The sequence below is a fragment of the Osmerus eperlanus genome, chromosome 21 (genome assembly GCF_963692335.1).
Source record: "Osmerus eperlanus chromosome 21, fOsmEpe2.1, whole genome shotgun sequence".
NCBI lineage: Eukaryota > Metazoa > Chordata > Actinopteri > Osmeriformes > Osmeridae > Osmerus > Osmerus eperlanus.
The window spans coordinates 118820-134390 of NC_085038.1; positions in this window are offsets into that span (position 1 = coordinate 118820).

The window sequence follows — 15571 nt, forward strand, 5'->3', positions numbered from 1 at the left end:
TTTTAAGATTTTTGACCATATTTGTCTTCCCTTTTTGTCTGGCCCATAACTCTGCCTAGAAAGGCCCTACATGCCCCAAACTTGGTCTGGTCTGCTCATCAGAGTCCCCTCTACGGGCGTGTTTTGGATTGGATTTTAAGATTTTTGACCATATTTGTCTTCCCTTTTTGTCTGGCCCATAACTCTGCCTAGAAAGGCCCTACATGCCCCAAACTTGGTCTGGTCTGCTCATCAGAGTCCCCTCTACGGGCGTGTTTTGGATTGGATTTTTTTTTTAAATGACTATATTTGTCTTCCCTTTTTGTCCGGCCCATAACTCTGCCTAGAAAGGCCCTACATGCCCCAAACTTGGTCTGGTCTGCTCATCAGAGTCCCCTCTACGGGCGTGTTTTGGATTGGATTTTAAGATTTTTGACCATATTTGTCTTCCCTTTTTGTCTGGCCCATAACTCTGCATAGAAAGGCCCTACATGCCCCAAACTTGGTCTGGTCTGCTCATCAGAGTCCCCTCTACGGGCGTGTTTTGGATTGGATTTTAAGATTTTTGACCATATTTGTCTTCCCTTTTTGTCTGGCCCATAACTCTGCCTAGAAAGGCCCTACATGCCCCAAACTTGGTCTGGTCTGCTCATCAGAGTCCCCTCTACGGGCGTGTTTTGGATTTTAAGATTTTTGACCATATTTGTCTTCCCTTTTTGTCTGGCCCATAACTCTGCCTAGAAAGGCCCTACATGCCCCAAACTTGGTCTGGTCTGCTCATCAGAGTCCCCTCTACGGGCGTGTTTTGGATTGGATTTTAAGATTTTTGACCATATTTGTCTTCCCTTTTTGTCTGGCCCATAACTCTGCCTAGAAAGGCCCTACATGCCCCAAACTTGGTCTGGTCTGCTCATCAGAGTCCCCTCTACGGGCGTGTTTTGGATTGGATTTTAAGATTTTTGACCATATTTGTCTTCCCTTTTTGTCTGGCCCATAACTCTGCCTAGAAAGGCCCTACATGCCCCAAACTTGGTCTGGTCTGCTCATCAGAGTCCCCTCTACGGGCGTGTTTTGGATTGGATTTTTTTTTTTAAATGACTATATTTGTCTTCCCTTTTTGTCTGGCCCATAACTCTGCCTAGAAAGGCCCTACATGCCCCAAACTTGGTCTGGTCTGCTCATCAGAGTCCCCTCTACGGGCGTGTTTTGGATTGGATTTTAAGATTTTTGACCATATTAGTCTTCCCTTTTTGTCTGGCCCATAACTCTGCCTAGAAAGGCCCTACATGCCCCAAACTTGGTCTGGTCTGCTCATCAGAGTCCCCTCTACGGGCGTGTTTTGGATTGGATTTTAAGATTTTTGACCATATTTGTCTTCCCTTTTTGTCTGGCCCATAACTCTGCATAGAAAGGCCCTACATGGCCCAAACTTGGTCTGGTCTGCTCATCAGAGTCCCCTCTACGGGCGTGTTTTGGATTGGATTTTAAGATTTTTGACCATATTTGTCTTCCCTTTTTGTCTGGCCCATAACTCTGCCTAGAAAGGCCCTACATACCCCAAACTTGGTCTGGTCTGCTCATCAGAGTCCCCTCTACGGGCGTGTTTTGGATTGGATTTTAAGATTTTTGACCATATTTGTCTTCCCTTTTTGTCCGGCCCATAACTCTGCCTAGAAAGGCCCTACATGCCCCAAACTTGGTCTGGTCTGCTCATCAGAGTCCCCTCTACGGGCGTGTTTTGGATTGGATTTTAAGATTTTTGACCATATTTGTCTTCCCTTTTTGTCTGGCCCATAACTCTGCCTAGAAAGGCCCTACATGCCCCAAACTTGGTCTGGTCTGCTCATCAGAGTCCCCTCTACGGGCGTGTTTTGGATTGGATTTTAAGATTTTTGACCATATTTGTCTTCCCTTTTTGTCTGGCCCATAACTCTGCCTAGAAAGGCCCTACATGCCCCAAACTTGGTCTGGTCTGCTCATCAGAGTCCCCTCTACGGGCGTGTTTTGGATTGGATTTTTTTTTTTAAATGACTATATTTGTCTTCCCTTTTTGTCCGGCCCATAACTCTGCCTAGAAAGGCCCTACATGCCCCAAACTTGGTCTGGTCTGCTCATCAGAGTCCCCTCTACGGGCGTGTTTTGGATTGGATTTTAAGATTTTTGACCATATTTGTCTTCCCTTTTTGTCTGGCCCATAACTCTGCCTAGAAAGGCCCTACATGCCCCAAACTTGGTCTGGTCTGCTCATCAGAGTCCCCTCTACGGGCGTGTTTTGGATTGGATTTTTTTTTTTAAATGACTATATTTGTCTTCCCTTTTTGTCCGGCCCATAACTCTGCCTAGAAAGGCCCTACATGCCCCAAACTTGGTCTGGTCTGCTCATCAGAGTCCCCTCTACGGGCGTGTTTTAGATTGGATTTTTTTTTTTAAATGACTATATTTGTCTTCCCTTTTTGTCTGGCCCATAACTCTGCCTAGAAAGGCCCTACATGCCCCAAACTTGGTCTGGTCTGCTCATCAGAGTCCCCTCTACGGGCGTGTTTTGGATTGGATTTTAAGATTTTTGACCATATTTGTCTTCCCTTTTTGTCTGGCCCATAACTCTGCATAGAAAGGCCCTACATGCCCCAAACTTGGTCTGGTCTGCTCATCAGAGTCCCCTCTACGGGCGTGTTTTGGATTGGATTTTAAGATTTTTGACCATATTTGTCTTCCCTTTTTGTCTGGCCCATAACTCTGCCTAGAAAGGCCCTACATGCCCCAAACTTGGTCTGGTCTGCTCATCAGAGTCCCCTCTACGGGCATGTTTTGGATTGGATTTTTTTTTTTTTATGACTATATTTGTCTTCCCTTTTTGTCCGGCCCATAACTCTGCCTAGAAAGGCCCTACATGCCCCAAACTTGGTCTGGTCTGCTCATCAGAGTCCCCTCTACGGGCGTGTTTTGGATTGGATTTTTTTTTTTATATGACTATATTTGTCTTCCCTTTTTGTCCGGCCCATAACTCTGCCTAGAAAGGCCCTACATGCCCCAAACTTGGTCTGGTCTGCTCATCAGAGTCCCCTCTACGGGCGTGTTTTGGATTGGATTTTAAGATTTTTGACCATATTTGTCTTCCCTTTTTGTCTGGCCCATAACTCTGCCTAGAAAGGCCCTACATGCCCCAAACTTGGTCTGGTCTGCTCATCAGAGTCCCCTCTACGGGCGTGTTTTGGATTGGATTTTAAGATTTTTGACCATATTTGTCTTCCCTTTTTGTCTGGCCCATAACTCTGCCTAGAAAGGCCCTACATGCCCCAAACTTGGTCTGGTCTGCTCATCAGAGTCCCCTCTACGGGCGTGTTTTGGATTGGATTTTTTTTTTTAAATGACTATATTTGTCTTCCCTTTTTGTCCGGCCCATAACTCTGCCTAGAAAGGCCCTACATGCCCCAAACTTGGTCTGGTCTGCTCATCAGAGTCCCCTCTACGGGCGTGTTTTGGATTGGATTTTAAGATTTTTGACCATATTTGTCTTCCCTTTTTGTCTGGCCCATAACTCTGCCTAGAAAGGCCCTACATGCCCCAAACTTGGTCTGGTCTGCTCATCAGAGTCCCCTCTACGGGCGTGTTTTGGATTGGATTTTTTTTTTTAAATGACTATATTTGTCTTCCCTTTTTGTCCGGCCCATAACTCTGCCTAGAAAGGCCCTACATGCCCCAAACTTGGTCTGGTCTGCTCATCAGAGTCCCCTCTACGGGCGTGTTTTAGATTGGATTTTTTTTTTTAAATGACTATATTTGTCTTCCCTTTTTGTCTGGCCCATAACTCTGCCTAGAAAGGCCCTACATGCCCCAAACTTGGTCTGGTCTGCTCATCAGAGTCCCCTCTACGGGCGTGTTTTGGATTGGATTTTAAGATTTTTGACCATATTTGTCTTCCCTTTTTGTCTGGCCCATAACTCTGCATAGAAAGGCCCTACATGCCCCAAACTTGGTCTGGTCTGCTCATCAGAGTCCCCTCTACGGGCGTGTTTTGGATTGGATTTTAAGATTTTTGACCATATTTGTCTTCCCTTTTTGTCTGGCCCATAACTCTGCCTAGAAAGGCCCTACATGCCCCAAACTTGGTCTGGTCTGCTCATCAGAGTCCCCTCTACGGGCATGTTTTGGATTGGATTTTTTTTTTTTTATGACTATATTTGTCTTCCCTTTTTGTCCGGCCCATAACTCTGCCTAGAAAGGCCCTACATGCCCCAAACTTGGTCTGGTCTGCTCATCAGAGTCCCCTCTACGGGCGTGTTTTGGATTGGATTTTTTTTTTTATATGACTATATTTGTCTTCCCTTTTTGTCCGGCCCATAACTCTGCCTAGAAAGGCCCTACATGCCCCAAACTTGGTCTGGTCTGCTCATCAGAGTCCCCTCTACGGGCGTGTTTTGGATTGGATTTTAAGATTTTTGACCATATTTGTCTTCCCTTTTTGTCTGGCCCATAACTCTGCATAGAAAGGCCCTACATGCCCCAAACTTGGTCTGGTCTGCTCATCAGAGTCCCCTCTACGGGCGTGTTTTGGATTGGATTTTAAGATTTTTGACCGTATTTGTCTTCCCTTTTTGTCTGGTCCATAACTCTGCCTAGAAAGGCCCTACATGCCCCAAACTTGGTCTGGTCTGCTCATCAGAGTCCCCTCTACGGGCGTGTTTTGGATTTTAAGATTTTTGACCATATTTGTCTTCCCTTTTTGTCTGGCCCATAACTCTGCCTAGAAAGGCCCTACATGCCCCAAACTTGGTCTGGTCTGCTCATCAGAGTCCCCTCTACGGGCGTGTTTTGGATTGGATTTTAAGATTTTTGACCATATTTGTCTTCCCTTTTTGTCTGGCCCATAACTCTGCCTAGAAAGGCCCTACATGCCCCAAACTTGGTCTGGTCTGCTCATCAGAGTCCCCTCTACGGGCGTGTTTTGGATTGGATTTTAAGATTTTTGACCATATTTGTCTTCCCTTTTTGTCTGGCCCATAACTCTGCATAGAAAGGCCCTACATGCCCCAAACTTGGTCTGGTCTGCTCATCAGAGTCCCCTCTACGGGCGTGTTTTGGATTGGATTTTAAGATTTTTGACCATATTTGTCTTCCCTTTTTGTCCGGCCCATAACTCTGCCTAGAAAGGCCCTACATGCCCCAAACTTGGTCTGGTCTGCTCATCAGAGTCCCCTCTACGGGCGTGTTTTGGATTGGATTTTAAGATTTTTGACCATATTTGTCTTCCCTTTTTGTCTGGCCCATAACTCTGCCTAGAAAGGCCCTACATGCCCCAAACTTGGTCTGGTCTGCTCATCAGAGTCCCCTCTACGGGCGTGTTTTGGATTGGATTTTAAGATTTTTGACCATATTTGTCTTCCCTTTTTGTCTGGCCCATAACTCTGCCTAGAAAGGCCCTACATGCCCCAAACTTGGTCTGGTCTGCTCATCAGAGTCCCCTCTACGGGCGTGTTTTGGATTGGATTTTTTTTTTTAAATGACTATATTTGTCTTCCCTTTTTGTCCGGCCCATAACTCTGCCTAGAAAGGCCCTACATGCCCCAAACTTGGTCTGGTCTGCTCATCAGAGTCCCCTCTACGGGCGTGTTTTGGATTGGATTTTAAGATTTTTGACCATATTTGTCTTCCCTTTTTGTCTGGCCCATAACTCTGCCTAGAAAGGCCCTACATGCCCCAAACTTGGTCTGGTCTGCTCATCAGAGTCCCCTCTACGGGCATGTTTTGGATTGGATTTTTTTTTTTAAATGACTATATTTGTCTTCCCTTTTTGTCCGGCCCATAACTCTGCCTAGAAAGGCCCTACATGCCCCAAACTTGGTCTGGTCTGCTCATCAGAGTCCCCTCTACGGGCATGTTTTAGATTGGATTTTTTTTTTTAAATGACTATATTTGTCTTCCCTTTTTGTCTGGCCCATAACTCTGCCTAGAAAGGCCCTACATGCCCCAAACTTGGTCTGGTCTGCTCATCAGAGTCCCCTCTACGGGCGTGTTTTGGATTGGATTTTAAGATTTTTGACCATATTTGTCTTCCCTTTTTGTCTGGCCCATAACTCTGCATAGAAAGGCCCTACATGCCCCAAACTTGGTCTGGTCTGCTCATCAGAGTCCCCTCTACGGGCGTGTTTTGGATTGGATTTTAAGATTTTTGACCATATTTGTCTTCCCTTTTTGTCTGGCCCATAACTCTGCCTAGAAAGGCCCTACATGCCCCAAACTTGGTCTGGTCTGCTCATCAGAGTCCCCTCTACGGGCGTGTTTTGGATTTTAAGATTTTTGACCATATTTGTCTTCCCTTTTTGTCTGGCCCATAACTCTGCCTAGAAAGGCCCTACATGCCCCAAACTTGGTCTGGTCTGCTCATCAGAGTCCCCTCTACGGGCGTGTTTTGGATTGGATTTTAAGATTTTTGACCATATTTGTCTTCCCTTTTTGTCTGGCCCATAACTCTGCCTAGAAAGGCCCTACATGCCCCAAACTTGGTCTGGTCTGCTCATCAGAGTCCCCTCTACGGGCGTGTTTTGGATTGGATTTTAAGATTTTTGACCGTATTTGTCTTCCCTTTTTGTCTGGTCCATAACTCTGCCTAGAAAGGCCCTACATGCCCCAAACTTGGTCTGGTCTGCTCATCAGAGTCCCCTCTACGGGCGTGTTTTGGATTTTAAGATTTTTGACCATATTTGTCTTCCCTTTTTGTCTGGCCCATAACTCTGCCTAGAAAGGCCCTACATGCCCCAAACTTGGTCTGGTCTGCTCATCAGAGTCCCCTCTACGGGCGTGTTTTGGATTGGATTTTAAGATTTTTGACCATATTTGTCTTCCCTTTTTGTCTGGCCCATAACTCTGCCTAGAAAGGCCCTACATGCCCCAAACTTGGTCTGGTCTGCTCATCAGAGTCCCCTCTACGGGCGTGTTTTGGATTGGATTTTTTTTTTTAAATGACTATATTTGTCTTCCCTTTTTGTCTGGCCCATAACTCTGCCTAGAAAGGCCCTACATGCCCCAAACTTGGTCTGGTCTGCTCATCAGAGTCCCCTCTACGGGCGTGTTTTGGATTGGATTTTAAGATTTTTGACCATATTTGTCTTCCCTTTTTGTCTGGCCCATAACTCTGCCTAGAAAGGCCCTACATGCCCCAAACTTGGTCTGGTCTGCTCATCAGAGTCCCCTCTACGGGCGTGTTTTGGATTGGATTTTAAGATTTTTGACCATATTTGTCTTCCCTTTTTGTCTGGCCCATAACTCTGCCTAGAAAGGCCCTACATGCCCCAAACTTGGTCTGGTCTGCTCATCAGAGTCCCCTCTACGGGCGTGTTTTGGATTGGATTTTAAGATTTTTGACCATATTTGTCTTCCCTTTTTGTCTGGCCCATAACTCTGCCTAGAAAGGCCCTACATGCCCCAAACTTGGTCTGGTCTGCTCATCAGAGTCCCCTCTACGGGCGTGTTTTGGATTGGATTTTAAGATTTTGGACCATATTTGTCTTCCCTTTTTGTCCGGCCCATAACTCTGCCTAGAAAGGCCCTACATGCCCCAAACTTGGTCTGGTCTGCTCATCAGAGTCCCCTCTACGGGCGTGTTTTGGATTGGATTTTAAGATTTTTGACCATATTTGTCTTCCCTTTTTGTCTGGCCCATAACTCTGCCTAGAAAGGCCCTACATGCCCCAAACTTGGTCTGGTCTGCTCATCAGAGTCCCCTCTACGGGCGTGTTTTGGATTGGATTTTAAGATTTTTGACCATATTTGTCTTCCCTTTTTGTCTGGCCCATAACTCTGCCTAGAAAGGCCCTACATGCCCCAAACTTGGTCTTGTCTGCTCATCAGAGTCCCCTCTACGGGCGTGTTTTGGATTGGATTTTTTTTTTTTAATGACTATATTTGTCTTCCCTTTTTGTCTGGCCCATAACTCTGCCTAGAAAGGCCCTACATGCCCCAAACTTGGTCTGGTCTGCTGATCAGAGTCCCCTCTACGGGCGTGTTTTGGATTGGATTTTAAGATTTTTGACCATATTTGTCTTCCCTTTTTGTCTGGCCCATAACTCTGCCTAGAAAGGCCCTACATGCCCCAAACTTGGTCTTGTCTGCTCATCAGAGTCCCCTCTACGGGCGTGTTTTGGATTGGATTTTCTTTTTAAATGACTATATTTGTCTTCCCTTTTTGTCTGGCCCATAACTCTGCCTAGAAAGGCCCTACATGCCCCAAACTTGGTCTGGTCTGCTCATCAGAGTCCCCTCTACGGGCGTGTTTTGGATTGGATTTTAAGATTTATTGACCATATTTGTCTTCCCTTTTTGTCTGGCCCATAACTCTGCCTAGAAAGGCCCTACATGCCCCAAACTTGGTCTGGTCTGCTCATCAGAGTCCCCTCTACGGGCGTGTTTTGGATTGGATTTTAAGATTTTTGACCATATTTGTCTTCCCTTTTTGTCTGGCCCATAACTCTGCCTAGAAAGGCCCTACATGCCCCAAACTTGGTCTTGTCTGCTCATCAGAGTCCCCTCTACGGGCGTGTTTTGGATTGGATTTTTTTTTTTAAATGACTATATTTGTCTTCCCTTTTTGTCTGGCCCATAACTCTGCCTAGAAAGGCCCTACATGCCCCAAACTTGGTCTGGTCTGCTCATCAGAGTCCCCTCTACGGGCGTGTTTTGGATTGGATTTTAAGATTTTTGACCATATTTGTCTTCCCTTTTTGTCTGGCCCATAACTCTGCCTAGAAAGGCCCTACATGCCCCAAACTTGGTCTGGTCTGCTCATCAGAGTCCCCTCTACGGGCGTGTTTTGGATTGGATTTTAAGATGTTTGACCATATTTGTCTTCCCTTTTTGTCCGGCCCATAACTCTGCCTAGAAAGGCCCTACATGCCCCAAACTTGGTCTGGTCTGCTCATCAGAGTCCCCTCTACGGGCGTGTTTTGGATTGGATTTTTTTTTTTAAATGACTATATTTGTCTTCCCTTTTTGTCTGGCCCATAACTCTGCCTAGAAAGGCCCTACATGCCCCAAACTTGGTCTGGTCTGCTCATCAGAGTCCCCTCTACGGGCGTGTTTTGGATTGGATTTTAAGATTTTTGACCATATTTGTCTTCCCTTTTTGTCTGGCCCATAACTCTGCCTAGAAAGGCCCTACATGCCCCAAACTTGGTCTGGTCTGCTCATCAGAGTCCCCTCTACGGGCGTGTTTTGGATTGGATTTTAAGATTTTTTACCATATTTGTCTTCCCTTTTTGTCTGGCCCATAACTCTGCCTAGAAAGGCCCTACATGCCCCAAACTTGGTCTGGTCTGCTCATCAGAGTCCCCTCTACGGGCACGTTTTGGATTGGATTTTTTTTTTTATGACTATATTTGTCTTCCCTTTTTGTCTGGCCCATAACTCTGCCTAGAAAGGCCCTACATGCCCCAAACTTGGTCTGGTCTGCTCATCAGAGTCCCCTCTACGGGCGTGTTTTGGATTGGATTTTAAGATTTTTGACCATATTTGTCTTCCCTTTTTGTCTGGCCCATAACTCTGCCTAGAAAGGCCCTACATGCCCCAAACTTGGTCTGGTCTGCTCATCAGAGTCCCCTCTACGGGCGTGTTTTGGATTTTAAGATTTTTGACCATATTTGTCTTCCCTTTTTGTCTGGCCCATAACTCTGCCTAGAAAGGCCCTACATGCCCCAAACTTGGTCTGGTCTGCTCATCAGAGTCCCCTCTACGGGCGTGTTTTGGATTGGATTTTAAGATTTTTGACCATATTTGTCTTCCCTTTTTGTCTGGCCCATAACTCTGCCTAGAAAGGCCCTACATGCCCCAAACTTGGTCTTGTCTGCTCATCAGAGTCCCCTCTACGGGCGTGTTTTGGATTGGATTTTTTTTTTCAAATGACTATATTTGTCTTCCCTTTTTGTCTGGCCCATAACTCTGCCTAGAAAGGCCCTACATGCCCCAAACTTGGTCTGGTCTGCTCATCAGAGTCCCCTCTACGGGCGTGTTTTGGATTGGATTTTAAGATTTTTGACCATATTTGTCTTCCCTTTTTGTCTGGCCCATAACTCTGCCTAGAAAGGCCCTACATGCCCCAAACTTGGTCTGGTCTGCTCATCAGAGTCCCCTCTACGGGCGTGTTTTGGATTGGATTTTTTTTTTTAAATGACTATATTTGTCTTCCCTTTTTGTCCGGCCCATAACTCTGCCTAGAAAGGCCCTACATGCCCCAAACTTGGTCTGGTCTGCTCATCAGAGTCCCCTCTACGGGCGTGTTTTGGATTGGATTTTTTTTTTTAAATGACTATATTTGTCTTCCCTTTTTGTCTGGCCCATAACTCTGCCTAGAAAGGCCCTACATGCCCCAAACTTGGTCTGGTCTGCTCATCAGAGTCCCCTCTACGGGCGTGTTTTGGATTGGATTTTAAGATTTTTGACCATATTTGTCTTCCCTTTTTGTCTGGCCCATAACTCTGCCTAGAAAGGCCCTACATGCCCCAAACTTGGTCTGGTCTGCTCATCAGAGTCCCCTCTACGGGCGTGTTTTGGATTGGATTTTAAGATTTTTGACCATATTTGTCTTCCCTTTTTGTCTGGCCCATAACTCTGCCTAGAAAGGCCCTACATGCCCCAAACTTGGTCTGGTCTGCTCATCAGAGTCCCCTCTACGGGCGTGTTTTGGATTGGATTTTTTTTTTTAAATGACTATATTTGTCTTCCCTTTTTGTCCGGCCCATAACTCTGCCTAGAAAGGCCCTACATGCCCCAAACTTGGTCTGGTCTGCTCATCAGAGTCCCCTCTACGGGCGTGTTTTGGATTGGATTTTAAGATTTTTGACCATATTTGTCTTCCCTTTTTGTCTGGCCCATAACTCTGCCTAGAAAGGCCCTACATGCCCCAAACTTGGTCTGGTCTGCTCATCAGAGTCCCCTCTACGGGCGTGTTTTGGATTGGATTTTAAGATTTTTGACCATATTTGTCTTCCCTTTTTGTCTGGCCCATAACTCTGCCTAGAAAGGCCCTACATGCCCCAAACTTGGTCTTGTCTGCTCATCAGAGTCCCCTCTACGGGCGTGTTTTGGATTGGATTTTTTTTTTTAAATGACTATATTTGTCTTCCCTTTTTGTCTGGCCCATAACTCTGCCTAGAAAGGCCCTACATGCCCCAAACTTGGTCTGGTCTGCTCATCAGAGTCCCCTCTACGGGCGTGTTTTGGATTGGATTTTAAGATTTTTGACCATATTTGTCTTCCCTTTTTGTCTGGCCCATAACTCTGCCTAGAAAGGCCCTACATGCCCCAAACTTGGTCTGGTCTGCTCATCAGAGTCCCCTCTACGGGCGTGTTTTGGATTGGATTTTAAGATTTTTGACCATATTTGTCTTCCCTTTTTGTCTGGCCCATAACTCTGCCTAGAAAGGCCCTACATGCCCCAAACTTGGTCTGGTCTGCTCATCAGAGTCCCCTCTACGGGCGTGTTTTGGATTGGATTTTAAGATTTTTGACCATATTTGTCTTCCCTTTTTGTCTGGCCCATAACTCTGCCTAGAAAGGCCCTACATGCCCCAAACTTGGTCTTGTCTGCTCATCAGAGTCCCCTCTACGGGCGTGTTTTGGATTGGATTTTTTTTTTCAAATGACTATATTTGTCTTCCCTTTTTGTCTGGCCCATAACTCTGCCTAGAAAGGCCCTACATGCCCCAAACTTGGTCTGGTCTGCTCATCAGAGTCCCCTCTACGGGCGTGTTTTGGATTGGATTTTAAGATTTTTGACCATATTTGTCTTCCCTTTTTGTCTGGCCCATAACTCTGCCTAGAAAGGCCCTACATGCCCCAAACTTGGTCTGGTCTGCTCATCAGAGTCCCCTCTACGGGCGTGTTTTGGATTGGATTTTTTTTTTTAAATGACTATATTTGTCTTCCCTTTTTGTCCGGCCCATAACTCTGCCTAGAAAGGCCCTACATGCCCCAAACTTGGTCTGGTCTGCTCATCAGAGTCCCCTCTACGGGCGTGTTTTGGATTGGATTTTAAGATTTTTGACCATATTTGTCTTCCCTTTTTGTCTGGCCCATAACTCTGCCTAGAAAGGCCCTACATGCCCCAAACTTGGTCTGGTCTGCTCATCAGAGTCCCCTCTACGGGCGTGTTTTGGATTGGATTTTAAGATTTTTGACCATATTTGTCTTCCCTTTTTGTCTGGCCCATAACTCTGCCTAGAAAGGCCCTACATGCCCCAAACTTGGTCTGGTCTGCTCATCAGAGTCCCCTCTACGGGCGTGTTTTGGATTGGATTTTAAGATTTTTGACCATATTTGTCTTCCCTTTTTGTCTGGCCCATAACTCTGCCTAGAAAGGCCCTACATGCCCCAAACTTGGTCTGGTCTGCTCATCAGAGTCCCCTCTACGGGCGTGTTTTGGATTGGATTTTTTTTTTTAAATGACTATATTTGTCTTCCCTTTTTGTCCGGCCCATAACTCTGCCTAGAAAGGCCCTACATGCCCCAAACTTGGTCTGGTCTGCTCATCAGAGTCCCCTCTACGGGCGTGTTTTGGATTGGATTTTAAGATTTTTGACCATATTTGTCTTCCCTTTTTGTCTGGCCCATAACTCTGCCTAGAAAGGCCCTACATGCCCCAAACTTGGTCTGGTCTGCTCATCAGAGTCCCCTCTACGGGCGTGTTTTGGATTGGATTTTAAGATTTTTGACCATATTTGTCTTCCCTTTTTGTCTGGCCCATAACTCTGCCTAGAAAGGCCCTACATGCCCCAAACTTGGTCTTGTCTGCTCATCAGAGTCCCCTCTACGGGCGTGTTTTGGATTGGATTTTTTTTTTTAAATGACTATATTTGTCTTCCCTTTTTGTCTGGCCCATAACTCTGCCTAGAAAGGCCCTACATGCCCCAAACTTGGTCTGGTCTGCTCATCAGAGTCCCCTCTACGGGCGTGTTTTGGATTGGATTTTAAGATTTTTGACCATTTTTGTCTTCCCTTTTTGTCTGGCCCATAACTCTGCCTAGAAAGGCCCTACATGCCCCAAACTTTGTCTGGTCTGCTCATCAGAGTCCCCTCTACGGGCGTGTTTTGGATTGGATTTTAAGATTTTTGACCATATTTGTCTTCCCTTTTTGTCTGGCCCATAACTCTGCCTAGAAAGGCCCTACATGCCCCAAACTTGGTCTGGTCTGCTCATCAGAGTCCCCTCTACGGGCGTGTTTTGGATTGGATTTTAAGATTTTTGACCATATTTGTCTTCCCTTTTTGTCTGGCCCATAACTCTGCCTAGAAAGGCCCTACATGCCCCAAACTTGGTCTGGTCTGCTCATCAGAGTCCCCTCTACGGGCGTGTTTTGGATTGGATTTTAAGATTTTTGACCATATTTGTCTTCCCTTTTTGTCTGGCCCATAACTCTGCCTAGAAAGGCCCTACATGCCCCAAACTTGGTCTTGTCTGCTCATCAGAGTCCCCTCTACGGGCGTGTTTTGGATTGGATTTTTTTTTTCAAATGACTATATTTGTCTTCCCTTTTTGTCTGGCCCATAACTCTGCCTAGAAAGGCCCTACATGCCCCAAACTTGGTCTGGTCTGCTCATCAGAGTCCCCTCTACGGGCATGTTTTGGATTGGATTTTAAGATTTTTGACCATATTTGTCTTCCCTTTTTGTCTGGCCCATAACTCTGCCTAGAAAGGCCGTACATGCCCCAAACTTGGTCTGGTCTGCTCATCAGAGTCCCCTCTACGGGCGTGTTTTGGATTGGATTTTAAGATTTTTGACCATATTTGTCTTCCCTTTTTGTCTGGCCCATAACTCTGCCTAGAAAGGCCCTACATGCCCCAAACTTGGTCTGGTCTGCTCATCAGAGTCCCCTCTACGGGCGTGTTTTGGATTGGATTTTAAGATTTTTGACCATATTTGTCTTCCCTTTTTGTCTGGCCCATAACTCTGCCTAGAAAGGCCCTACATGCCCCAAACTTGGTCTTGTCTGCTCATCAGAGTCCCCTCTACGGGCGTGTTTTGGATTGGATTTTTTTTTTTTAATGACTATATTTGTCTTCCCTTTTTGTCTGGCCCATAACTCTGCCTAGAAAGGCCCTACATGCCCCAAACTTGGTCTGGTCTGCTCATCAGAGTCCCCTCTACGGGCGTGTTTTGGATTGGATTTTAAGATTTTTGACCATTTTTGTCTTCCCTTTTTGTCTGGCCCATAACTCTGCCTAGAAAGGCCCTACATGCCCCAAACTTGGTCTTGTCTGCTCATCAGAGTCCCCTCTACGGGCGTGTTTTGGATTGGATTTTTTTTTTTAAATGACTATATTTGTCTTCCCTTTTTGTCTGGCCCATAACTCTGCCTAGAAAGGCCCTACATGCCCCAAACTTGGTCTGGTCTGCTCATCAGAGTCCCCTCTACGGGCGTGTTTTGGATTGGATTTTAAGATTTTTGACCATTTTTGTCTTCCCTTTTTGTCTGGCCCATAGCTCTGCCTAGAAAGGCCCTACATGCCCCAAACTTGGTCTGGTCTGCTCATCAGAGTCCCCTCTACGGGCGTGTTTTGGATTGGATTTTAAGATTTTTGACCATATTTGTCTTCCCTTTTTGTCTGGCCCATAACTCTGCCTAGAAAGGCCCTACATGCCCCAAACTTGGTCTGGTCTGCTCATCAGAGTCCCCTCTACGGGCGTGTTTTGGATTGGATTTTAAGATTTTTGACCATATTTGTCTTCCCTTTTTGTCTGGCCCATAACTCTGCCTAGAAAGGCCCTACATGCCCCAAACTTGGTCTTGTCTGCTCATCAGAGTCCCCTCTACGGGCGTGTTTTGGATTGTTTTTTTTTTTTTTAATGACTATATTTGTCTTCCCTTTTTGTCCGGCCCATAACTCTGCCTAGAAAGGCCCTACATGCCCCAAACTTGGTCTGGTCTGCTCATCAGAGTCCCCTCTACGGGCGTGTTTTGGATTGGATTTTTCGTTTTTTTACCATATTTGTCTTCCCTTTTTGTCTGGCCCATAACTCTGCCTAGAAAGGCCCTAAATGCCCCAAACTTGGTCTGTTCTGCTCATCAGAGTCCCCTCTACGGGCGTGTTTTGGATTGGATTTTTTTTTAAATTTACCATATTTGTCTTAACTTTTTGTCCGGCCCATAACTCTGCCTAGAAAGGCCCTACATGCCCCAAACTTGGTCTGGTCTGCTCATCAGAGTCCCCTCTATGGGCGTGTTTTGGATTGGATTTTAAGGTGTTTGACTATATTAGTCTTCCCTTTTGTCCGGTCCATAACTCTGCCTAGGAAGGCCCCACATGCCCCAAACTTGGTCTGGTTTGCTCATTAGAAGCCCCTCTATGTGCAGTTTTTGGATGGGATTTTTATTTTTTGGAAACACCCCCTCTGAAGCCTCTTTTTCCCACACTTCCGAGCGAGCGACCTCTCCGAAAACTCCCACTCCTCTTCCCTCTCTTCCACGGAGCGAGTACTCTGAAAAGCCGCGGTCGCCCACCTTCCCGGCGTGTTTTGAAGTGTCTGCCAAATGATGGTGTCGCAGTGTTGAAGTGTTGAAGTGGTGTTGAAATGTCTTGCCTCTGAAGCCTTTTTTTCCCCA